We start from the raw sequence: 12,104 nt of genomic DNA, 5'->3' as shown, positions 1-12,104 counted from the left end.
TTGAGTTGCTGGGCTGAGGGCTGAATATTTCCCTTCACATTTCCCTTGTAACTGTAGTTGGTAGGACATGGTACAATGAATATTTCCCACTACTCAGCCCCCAATTAAGCTTAGGGGTGCAAGTTTGGCCCTGATGGCCCAAACCCACCCTTGGCCCGCCCTGATCCCGAACAAGTATCAACCCAAAAATTTTGGCCTTGAGGGCTGGCCCGACCCTGAAATTTCTGACCTTGAGTCAGGGTCGGGGTGGGTAAGGGTTGATGTCTTTGGCTTGCCCAACCTGCCCTGAACTCGGCCTTGATTTTTTTACCCTGACTTTTGGCCTGACCTGGCCCTGGTTTTTGCCCCTGATGTTAATTTTGGATTTTTTGTTTTCTTAGGATGTTCTCCTCTTTGTTTAACATGACAAGGGTTTTGAGATCTTTGGATTATTTGCCTTATTAAGATGATCTCTTTGTTTATCATGACAAATAATTGAAATATTTTGGATTATTTGCTTTCTTAGGGTGATCTCCTCTTTGTTTACCATAATAGGTGGAGTTATTTGTATTGTTTGAATGTTTGCTTTACGATGTTCTCCTCATGACAAGTAATTTGTGACTTTGTTTGTTCGTTTGTTTATTTGTTTTTTTATTTTTTATTTTTATTTTTAATTATCAATATTTTTATTTTTTAGATATTTTATATTTTGCAGGGTCAGGATCAAGATATACCCGGGCCTTGATGGCAAACCAGGGTGAATCAGGGTCATCCCGGCCCGACCCTGAAAAATCAGGGCCGATCAAGGTGGGTAAGGGTTGGGTTGAACCCTGAAGGGTTGGGATTGGGTTGAAGTTTTGTGGCCAGGGTGGGTTTGGGCCCAGTTAAGGGGACTCAGGGTTGGGCTTGGGTTTTAAGAAGCCCGGCCCAACCTAGCCCTGTTGCACCCCTAATTAAGCTCACATAATATTTTAATTAGGAAAGCATACTTGGAGAGGGAGAATTACAATAATTTAACTATAAATTTAACAACCTATATACACATATCACCCTACTGAGGTTTTCCCATCCAATTCCTCACTCATATGGACTTGAAGGGCTGTAAAATCATGGATTTACCATGCTTCAGCTCCAATTGAGCTCAGTTGAGAAGATTCATATGAATCAGAGAAGAATTGGACAATTTCTTCTCAATTAGCTAGCAAAATACAGCAAGGTTCTACAACATACTCCAAATCTGAATTTAATTGCATGCATTCACCATCCTCAACTTCAATTACATGATTCTAAGAATGCATACCAAGGTCCCCAATTTTTAGGGTTCCCAGAGATGGGTTTGGGTCTTTGAACCCACTTTATTTCTTCAATTTCTTCTCTGGAATGGTGGTCCCAGCTATGGGAACTTGTTCCCCAGCATGCAGAGCTTAAACCCAACTTGTGGGTGACTGCAAAAATGAGCTACAGGTCTGAACACTACCCATTACACAATTCCAACATAGATAAATTCTGCAGAATTATATTTACATATACCCTATGCTTACCCAACTTGTAGGAACCAAATTTAGGTTACTGATTTCCACTCTGGGATAAAAGTCCCCTGCATACATGGTCTAAGCCCAATTTTTGGGAGGCTGCAGAGACAATTAAGAGTATGTACACTATTTTAATTACACGTACATCAATTCCATCTTTGCAGCCGAATTAATCTAGTTCCCAGGCATGCGGTCCAAGGTTTCCCAGTTTTGGGTGGCTGCATGCTTGGGAATATGGCTGGAAACACTTCTAATATGCATTTTATCTACTGTTCAGCCATTAGAGAACAATTTCTTACCTTAATTTTACAGGTACAACAGCAAACATGTAGCAGCAGCACCCCTTTTAGCACCTTGTACAGCAATATGCGATTCAGTGCACCATCCTCGGCCTTGATCAGCTGCACAAGTAGTAACTGAACCCTTAGACAGCAGCTCCAACAGGGACGGCAGAATCAATGGCCGCATGCAGTAGGAGCAGGGCCGTAGGAGCAGGGACAGCAGCTCCCTGCTTCTTCTTCTTCCTCTTCCTCTTTTTCTTCTTTCTTTTGCTGCTCTACCGAATAGTGCAGCAGAAAAATGAAGTAACAGAGGTGGTTCCATTGTTTTATAATTCAGCCAAATGGTCCTTAGGGCCCGTTTGGCTGAACACACCAAAATTACTTTTAAAAACTGATTTTTAGAAATGTAACATTAAAACTAATTAAAATTAAATTCTTATTGACGGTCCCCACCAAAGGCTAACCTATTAAGTTGGATTTGGTCAACATTAGGGCCTCTACAGATTGGGTAAGTGCGAGGCTCAGGGGGTGTAGGCATGTGGGCCTCACACAGGAAAAATAGTTTTCCTACATTCTGTCAGCCGAACCGGCTGGCTGGTTGACAGCAGGGTAACCTGCCAATTTGCTTAATTTTAGTTCTTTAGCTGTCTTATCTCCTGGGTTCACCCAATATAGGATTGGTCCCACTCCTATTTTGGCCATTTTACACCTCTTCCCAACTAGAAGGTTGCGAAATTTTCCTTTGTTCTGCTGTACAAGTGAATCCACCACAGCAGACAGCCTATCTCTTGTGCCAGCTAGATCCTGGCACTGAGCTCAACTGCTTCCAATTTAGGGCATTACACATTCTGGAGAATGTATATTCTCAGAGTCAAGCAGTCCACACATTATATACCTGGCCATCACAACATTGATTGTTTATGTTGATGATGATATAGTGGTGATTGGAAATGACAATGATGAAATAGTTAGGCTAAAAGCCTATTTGGCCAAACAGTTTGAGATCAAGGATCTAGGACATTTGAAATATTTCTTGGGCATTGAAGTGTCAAGGTTTAAGAAGGGAATCAAAACACCCAAAGAAAATTTGTTCTAGATCTGTTGAAAGAAATAGGGATGCTGGCTTGTAAACCGGCAAGTTCTCCTATTGAGCAGAATCAGAAGCTAGAGGAAGATTGTGGCCCTTCCCTTGTTGATGCAAGGAAATATCAGAGGCTAGTGGGGAAGCTTATCTATCTGTCTCTAACTCGCCCAGACATTTCTTATGCAGTGGGAGTAGTATGCATGTGTCCAAGAGTGGGCACTTGGATGTTGTGTACTGCATCCTCAGATACTTGAAGTCCTTTCTAAGAAAAGGACTTTTATATGCCCGGAACAATCACTTGAGGATATAAGGTTATTCTGATGTTGAGTGGGCTGGATCCATCTTTGATAGGAGATCTACATCTGGTTATTGCACATTCGTGGGTGGTAACATGGTTACATGGAGGAGCAAGAAACAATCGGTTGTAGCTAGATTTAGTGCAGAGGTTGAATACTGGGCAATGGCTCATGGAGTTTGTGAACTCATTTGACTGCGTCGGCTAGTTCTCGAGTTTGGGTATGACACTGAAGGGCATATGCAACTCTACTGTGACAACAAAACAGCTATAAGCATTGCCCATAACCTAGTGCAACGTGATAGAACAAAGCACGTTGAAGTAGACCTGCATTTCATCAAAGAGAAGATTGATTTGGCAACATCTGCACACCTTTTGTGAACACAGTTGAGCAACTAGCAGATATCTTCACCAAATGCATCATTCCTCACCAGTTCAGTACCCTCTTAGGCAAGTTAGGAATGCATAACATTTATTCTCCAACTTGAATGGGAGTATTGGAGTTTATGCAATAGGGGTAGTTTAGGAACTGTACTTATGTTATGATTCCTAAGCTGTATGATCTTATTTTCCTTTCCCTTTTACCTCTGGGAAAGAGCAAGAAAGCTCCCCACATTTTGCTCTCATTTCATTTCCTCTTCTCTCCTTCTTCCTTTATCTCTTCTATCTTCTTTCCTCATCTCTAACCTAACAGACTCTTTATTTGTACGGAAAAAGAAAACCCTAACAATCCTTATTTTTGACTAATAGATCGAGTGAGGAGAGGAGTTCTCACACACCACACTATTCTATCCATATCAACTAGTGGGGGTGTTACATCTCTATTATTGAACCGGAAAAGAATTTTGCCCAACTTTTAATTAAATAAACCTAACAGGAATAAATTACTAGACTAAAATTTAAAGATATGTACGAGGGTATGTTATCTAGTGTGAGATTTGTGGGAGGTCATAGTAGTGAATTCCAATTACCATTGGGTTACATCAAGGATCCGCTTTAAATCCTTATTGGTTTACGCTTATGATGGATGATTTAACCAAGAATATTTAAGGAGAGGTTTCGTGGTGTTTGCTTTTTCCTGATGATATCGTTTTAATGGATGAAAAAGTGGCAGAGTTTAATAATAAGTTGGAGTGATGAAGATCTACCTTGGAATCAAGAGGTATTAAGATAAATAGAACGAAGACAGAGTATATAGTGTGTAACTTTAGTAGCTCAAGGATTGATACTGATGTGATGAAACTTGAGGAGAGAGATTCTGCAAAGTAATTGTTTTAGATATTTGGGGTCAACTTTTATAAGGATGGCGAGATAGTTGATGATGTTTCTCACAAAATTAAAGCAGGATGGATGAAGTGGAGAAGTGCATCTGGAGTGTTGTGCGATCGACATATTCCTTTCAAGCTTTTAGGAAAGTTTTACAGTACTATTGTAAGACTGGGTATGTTGTATGGGCCAAAATGTTGGGCAGTCAAGAAGCGTAACATAGATAAGTTGGGTGTTGCAGAGATGCAGATGTTGAGATGGGCGTGCGGCAAAATTAGGTGAGATAGAGTGAGAAATGATAGGATAAGAGCTGAGTTGGGAGTGACCCTAATTCAAGACAAGCTTCGAGAATGTCATTTAAGGTGGTTTGACCATGTTCAGAGGAGGCCTTGGGATGCTCCAGTACGGAGGAGTGATCAGATCTAGTGGGATGGTTTTAGAAGAGCTAGGGGTAGACCTAAAATGACCATTGATGAGTTGGTAAGGAAAGACATGCAGAAGCTAGGCCTTGACCCTAGTATGACACCAAACAGAACTATGTGGAGGGCAAAGATCCATTTTTCCGATTGTAGTTAGGTGGGATTTCCTGGAGGTGTTGCATTGCCTCTGTTTAATTTATTTTCTTTTTCTTTTCCCCTTTTCCCCTTTTCCCTCTTCTTCCTGTTATCTTTTTCTTTGACTGATCCATGTAGCTGGCCCCATCCAGTCGGGAAAAGGCTTAGTTTTTTTTTTAACTAAAATTTATCCTCCAAGACTAAGAGTGCCCCATGCGATAGACTACTAAAGTAAAAGACTAAATTCCTTTACTCCCATGGATCTAAAATTTGGGCCTTATAATTGGGTCCTTTACAAATAAGACACTAAAAAAAATCCCATAACCAAATATTATCAAAATAAGACCAAATTTTTTCCTGGCCTGCATTAGGTGGATTTGGCATGTTCTGGTAGTTGGTTTGCTTTGGATGATGGGGATTGGGATGATTAGATCTTCATCTCTTTGATGAACATCTTGTTCCGGTGGCGACCAAGGTTGTGCACTCCTCTTGCAGATTCTTTAAAAGGAATTGTCTGTATTTCTTTCTTGCAATATATATAGTGCAACATCCAAGGAAGGACCAGAAGAGTAAGTTACCAATTGACTTTTTGGACTTACTCAAAGGACAATAAATGAAATAAAAGGAAAGAAATGAAACTAATTTTGTAAGATTAACTATTACTATGCTGTAGTCCTGGAATCTCTATTTCTAAGGGGCTTTGCTAGGTCAGATTCCTCATGTCTGTCAGATTCCAACACTCATGCCCATGTCCATGCTTGCAAATTTAGTATTATCACCAGCATTAGCAATAATATTTAATATTATTACATATTTGCTAGTACTATTTTGAATTATTAAGATAAGTTTCAGGATGGATGGCAAAAGAAGATATTGCTTTCCTGTACAACGCTATTCAGTGAAAGAATCATAAAGAATTGAACAATGCGCAACAAAGACATCAGATCTTTATATCTCTGAAATCGGATAGTGTGGACTATGGAGGTCCAAAATAGCAGCTAGTCACCTAATAAATCATACTATGGTTCTTTGCTTTAGAGCTCTTGATTTTGAAGCATATATATGTTGAAGTCTGCAGAAGTGTTGAGTAAATGAGGAGCATGTACATCAAAAATCATAATTGAGATGAGGATTACATCAAGTTGTACAAATACAAATCCTAACCCTATGAACTTTTGAAGCTTTGGCCATGATCACTTTTTCTTATTGATGCACAAGCTCCTTCCAAGTCATTGGCTTGATGAAGCTTGTATGCTGTGATCGCCAGCTTCTCTATTGCTTTTCAGTAGCATACTTGATAATCCAGTTCTTTACAGGCTTGATATTTGTATCTCCCATTGAAGTCCATGAGCTTGTTTAGGAATGTATATAACTTTTCACACACACACATGCGTCCATATTCCCAAGTACCATCTGACCATCTTTCAGGTCACCATCGTAGTGTTTAGTTGTTAGACTGACACTTGGTGTCCATGTTTGACGTCACCAAAATCAAGTTGGAGTATCTGGGCAGATTAAAATCTCCCAACACGCTATCTACCTTAGAAAATATTCACTCTTTATTAGCCTTTTGTTATATGTTGATGATATGCTTATCATTGGTCAAGATGCTGGCAATTCTAGGGATGAGAGTAAATGGTTAAATTAAAGCTGGAAAGCAGCTTGAGAAGTTGATGCAGGTGCACAGCCTTGGACTGATCCAAATCCATATGGGTATCCAGACAAAGATGAACCGGATCCATATTTGAGTCTTGGGTCTAGTAGGATTTTAGTAGTTTATTTTTTTTTTTTAGGCGAATAATATCTTTACTTTATTTTATTCTGTTTATTTTAGGAAGTTGAGTACGTAGGAGTTAGGAGTAGAGCCAGTCTGCAATTTGTTTCCTCATTTAGGGTAGTTTCCTATTTCAGTCGGGTTTCCTTTTTCTCTGTCTTTTACTTTTCTATAAATTGGTTGTAACCGGTGGAGAACATAGATTGAAGATGTAATGAATTGAGTTTATGGTTGAGTGTCCTTTGTGGCCAAAGAGTACGTGTAATATCTCCTCCTCCCCCCACCCCCCACCCCCCACCCCCCCTCCTTTTTCTCTTGTGCAGATCTTCTCTCTCCCCTGCAACTTAGACATCTCAGGATTTTTCCCTCTCCCCCTGGCCCACCTACCAGAAGGATTTCTGAAAGCTGAAAGCTATTGGGCTTCACTTTATCTTTCCTAATAGTCTTATAGACTTCTATATATTTGCCGAGACTAGTTTTCGTGTCCTTTTTTTCGTTTCATGGAGAGTTTGCAATTTAGTCTACAATGTTTGCAAACCTTGCAGGAGCAGAACTTTGTTTCTCTTGTCCAATCTGCATAAAGCAATTCGACCAATGCATATTGCACTACCTGAGTAGAAACTGTACCTACTTGAGATTAAGTGCCTTGATATACCTAAGCTGCAAGTTCAACAGCTGTGGGATATAACCAAATTACATGACACTAGTATTTAATTGAAGCACAAAATTTAGCGACAGCTCATCTCATATCATTTTCTCTTTATTATCTAATTCTTTTTGTATGCGGAGGAGAGATGTAATTGCTAATGCGCATGCTTTATTTCCTGTGCCTGGACCTGTACTTTTATGTTCACACTGCAATTTACCAATATGATGAAAACGTATGCTGTTACTTTGACAACATTTGCTTGATGAAACTGCTGGTGCAAACTGACTATTAGAGACAACTACAATGAACTCTCTTCTTGTCACTACTATCACTCCTGTTTGTAGCTCTCAGAGCTGATTCTGTAATTACTATCATATACTTAAAAGTGTTGATGTAGCTTAATTTTTGAAATTTGGGATGACATGGGATTGTGCATTTTGCATGGACCAGGCATTGCTGGCAGTCTAATTATTTCTGGTGTTGCAGTGCCTTCCATCACTATCGAGAAGCATGTGGCCAAAATGCACCTTTAAAGAAACATCCAGAATTGGATAGGTTGCTGAGGGAAGAATATCGTAGCATAGATGACTTCCATGCAAAAGAGAAGGCAGCAAGAGAAGCTAGTAACAGTAATAGTAGCAGTCCTGCTGATAGAGACAAAGAGTCCCAATTTATTGGGAAACACAAATACAGGTCTAAATTGGCTAGGGAAGTTGAGTTAGATGCACATCGAGCAATACCTGTAAAAGAGTTGAGGATTGAGATGGTTCCACCTCTTTGGTGAGTGTGAACTATGAGTTAATTTTTGTTCTTAGCGATTTTGGCCGTTAAGCATTTTTGTGCAAATTTTGAAGCTCTCTGCGAGCTTAGTGAGATGGTCGATCAGATTATTCTCCAGCTGTACATAATGAAGGAAAAAAACAAGAGAAAAAAAAGACAATAATGGCTGTATCTGGGATTTTTTTGGGGAATGCCCAATAATAATCCGGAATTTGGCCAGGTAGGTTCTATCATGCTTTAATGGGTTTATTTATGCCTTGATCTTATAGTTTTAACCTTTTTGAGAGGAACCGCCATGCAGGGGCAGATCCATTAAGCACAATATGCACTTCTGCCGCATAGGATTCCAACACAAGCTGATTGGTATGAAAATCTTTGGCAAGAAGACCAGAGTGCACTGCCCAACCTTCAGAGAACAGATCATCTGCAGGAAGTAACTCTACTTTGGAAGCTATATACTTGCCCAAAAAAATCATTAATAACCATGACAAAAACCTCCTCAATGTTGGCTTTGAAAGCCCCATCACTATCAAGCTTCATAAACCTTCGAGAAATGGTGTCCAAGAATCCATTTCAGATTCTCTGAGGAAGTCAAGCCCTGAATTAACCTGTTAGGATGATTCAGAACACAAAAAGGAATAGACATTGACCTAGCAGAGAAATCTTAATTGCATGCGCACCAAATAGCCCCAAGGATCAAAATAATTTTGCTGCCATGGTTATAGAAACTTTAGAAGGACCAGGAAGATCAGATCAGGATTTGACCCATTCAGATATGCTTATACATGGAAAAGGTTAAACCTGAAGATTCAATTCAATGGCTGCATAAGATTGTTTTTAGCAAAGTCCCACAGAAGATGGCAATGCTGAGCCGATTCAATGTGATTTTCAGACTGGGTCAGTCTGTCATTTAAGGGCTCCTTTTCACAATTGCATTGAGGCACACCCTCAAAAGAAGTACCAAACATCCTTGGGTAATGGATTGTTTGCATACAGCATTAAAATTCACTCCCTGCTGGTCTTTAGCAACATAATGGGCAGGCTTAACAGAGAAAATATGTTTCCTACTAGGATGCCAAGAAGACACTGTCAGGAAGACTAAGATAGCTTCATAAGTTAATAAGATGCTGCTGATTTTATCACTTCAGCAAGAAAGATCTGGTTGGTAAGCTCCTAATATTCCAAGATCAAACCCGGGGAGAAATAAGTCAGCTATAGAGTTGAGATTATAGGGAAGAGAAGGATTAGAAATGTACCAGGGTCGCTTCAGTATTACAATCTCCAATAACATCCCTTAGGCCTGTTAGGATGCAGCACCGGCCCAAAGATCTTTTCTTTGGAATTTTGGCTTGGGGAAAGGAATTTTGGAGGTCTTTTGAGAGTTCGGGGACAGATTGAACCCTGGTTGTGGAGTCTCCTACTTTGCCATTAAAAGGGTATCTTTGGAACAAACTCAGCCTTGTCCTAGCAAAATGGGGTTGATTACATGGATACAAAGTTATTAATAATAAATAAATAAAAATTACAGCAATAACTCAACCTAAATGGGGTCGGTTACATAAATTTTTGCCCTCCAAAGAGGTCATACTTGAGTAAAAAACTAAACCATGCATGTTTTTCCTTACTACTTCTAGGGTTATTTTAGGCTTGGCTCTAGCATTTTTAGTTCATTCAATCTAAATCAAATGACTCATCCGCACTGTTGCATACAAAGGCCCCGTTGAACATGACCATGTCACCTTAAACAACTTTCTCAGAGCTTATCATGGATCGGAGCAGCTCCCAAATCAACTCTAATATTGTCGTTCCTTACTTATCCTTCCTAGTTTTGCTGCACATCCATTTCAACATCTTCATCTGTGCTAGGTTGAGATGGACCCTTAAATCCAATCAATCTTCCTTAGTAGACATGATAAAGATATGTATGATAGTGTGGTAACTAGCGAAACAACTATAGGGGTCAAGGTAGTGAGGTCCCAATTATAATTGGGTAACAAAAAAAAAAAAAAAAAATCAGCCTTAAACCCTTATTTGTTTGCATTTAGCATAGATGATTTAACTAGAGACATCCAAACTGAGGTTCCTTAGCATATGCTTTTCACCTATGATATTGTTTTGGTGGATAAGAAATAAGCAGGGATCAACAATGAGTTGGAGTTATGGAGATCAATCTTGGAATAAATATGTCTTAAGATGAGTAGAACAAAGATAGATCTACGTATTCTTTAAAACTCATAGGATAATTTTATAAGATTGTCATACGATGTGCTATGATGTATGGTGCGGAATGTTGGATAGTTAAGAAGGGCTATATGGATAAACTAAGTGTAGCGGAGATGAAGATGTGGAGATGGATATATGAAAAAACTAAGATGGGCAATGCAAGAAATTCACACATTAGAGTTGAGTTGGGAGTAACTCCAATTCATGATAAGCTACATGAAAGTCATTTAAGATGGCATGGCCATGTTCAATGGGACCCTTGGGATGCTCTAGTTCAAAGGACTGATTTGATTCAAATTGAAAAATGTAAGAGTCAAAAGCATACCTAAAGTAACCCTAAGAAAGACATGCAAAGCTTAGCCCTTCTATCATGTATAAATTCGAATAGAGTTGATTAGAGAGCAAGGATCCATGTAGTAGACCCATTTAGTTAGGATAAGGCTATAGTGTTTTTTGTTTTTTGTTTTTGTTTTTGTTTTTGTTGTTGTTTGTTTGTTTGTTTGTTTTTTTTTTTTTTATGTTTTTGGAAAAAATTGTCACATTGGTAGGGTGTGATTTCTTTCTCACATTTTTTTTTTTTTTAATTATTTTCTCTCTTCTGCTCTAAATATATGGACACCATATGAATAATGCCTTTTTCAAGAGAACCAATGGTGTGTCATCTAGACTCTTTCCTACACTGATGACATGGGAAACTCTCTCTCCTCTCTTAGGGTTACATATATTGGAAAACTTGCCCAAAAACTCTAGAGTATGCATCTTTTAGTACACTAATATAGACAGTAAGAACCTTTCAAGTCCGGAGACGAACAACTATCATAGATAATCGTATTATACAACTCACAATGGTAGTCCATATAAGATATGCAATGTGACAATCATATGAATAGAATACCCAATTTAGTCCCTAGTTGCAAAAAATTTAACGTCAATCCTTAAGATAAACACTAACTATAATAAATCAATACAAATTAGTTGCCAATAAACAATTAATTGGATTTGATGCACACACACACTCACATATATAAGGAGATGGTTCCCTTACTGCTATTCTGGGGAGGAATCTGCATGCCACACCAATGGTTCTCCTAAAAAATGTATCATCCACATGGGGCCATATATTCAAAGCAAGTGAGAGAAAGTATTATAATCATGTGAGAGAGAAAGTTATATATCAGTGCGCTAGATATGCAGTGTTCTTTAGTGAACAAAAGAGATTCTTGACATGGAATCTACTCCCAGTAGTATAAATATGTTGAGAGGATTATTTGATTATGATTGGACAAAAATCCAAATTTAGTGACAGGTGTAGAAGTTTACTATTTCTATTACTTTTCAAAAAATTTATGTCTAATAAATGGAGAGATTCTCCGGTAAAGTCATTCCAATGAGCTAGGGTTTCTGATGGTGTTTATGTCTCATATCCACAACTCCGTTATGTGATATTATTAAATGGAGGGACTTTAACTTATTTATTTCGCTTTAAAGGGGTTTTAGTTGTGGTTTAATATGTTTGTCATTTTGGCGGTTGTAATTTCTCTCTAAAATCAAAACATAACTATTACTGAGATCTCCTTAAATAGTGTTCCCTCCACCGCAGGCTCTCAGCTGGATGCATCTTCTACATTTTTGCTCCCTTCCTTCCCTGTACTAGTTGTGGTATTGTACCATGCTCACACAATTAACA

At 38.8% G+C, this 12,104-nt stretch overlaps 1 long non-coding RNA gene across 1 annotated transcript; it reads left to right on the top strand.

Moving 5' to 3' along the window:
• Positions 1 to 724: 724 nt before the first annotated feature.
• LOC122060949 lies at positions 725 to 8,424 on the top strand. The gene is made up of 2 exons (XR_006134514.1): positions 725 to 786; positions 7,901 to 8,424. It is a non-coding gene; the product is annotated as an uncharacterized LOC122060949 (long non-coding RNA).
• The last annotated feature ends 3,680 nt before the right edge of the window (positions 8,425 to 12,104 follow it).

Source organism: Macadamia integrifolia, chromosome 14, assembly GCF_013358625.1.
Source record: "Macadamia integrifolia cultivar HAES 741 chromosome 14, SCU_Mint_v3, whole genome shotgun sequence".
Taxonomy (NCBI): domain Eukaryota; kingdom Viridiplantae; phylum Streptophyta; class Magnoliopsida; order Proteales; family Proteaceae; genus Macadamia; species Macadamia integrifolia.
The sequence above is the reverse complement of the archived record's forward strand: the minus strand, read 5'-3'. Positions and strand labels throughout refer to the sequence as shown.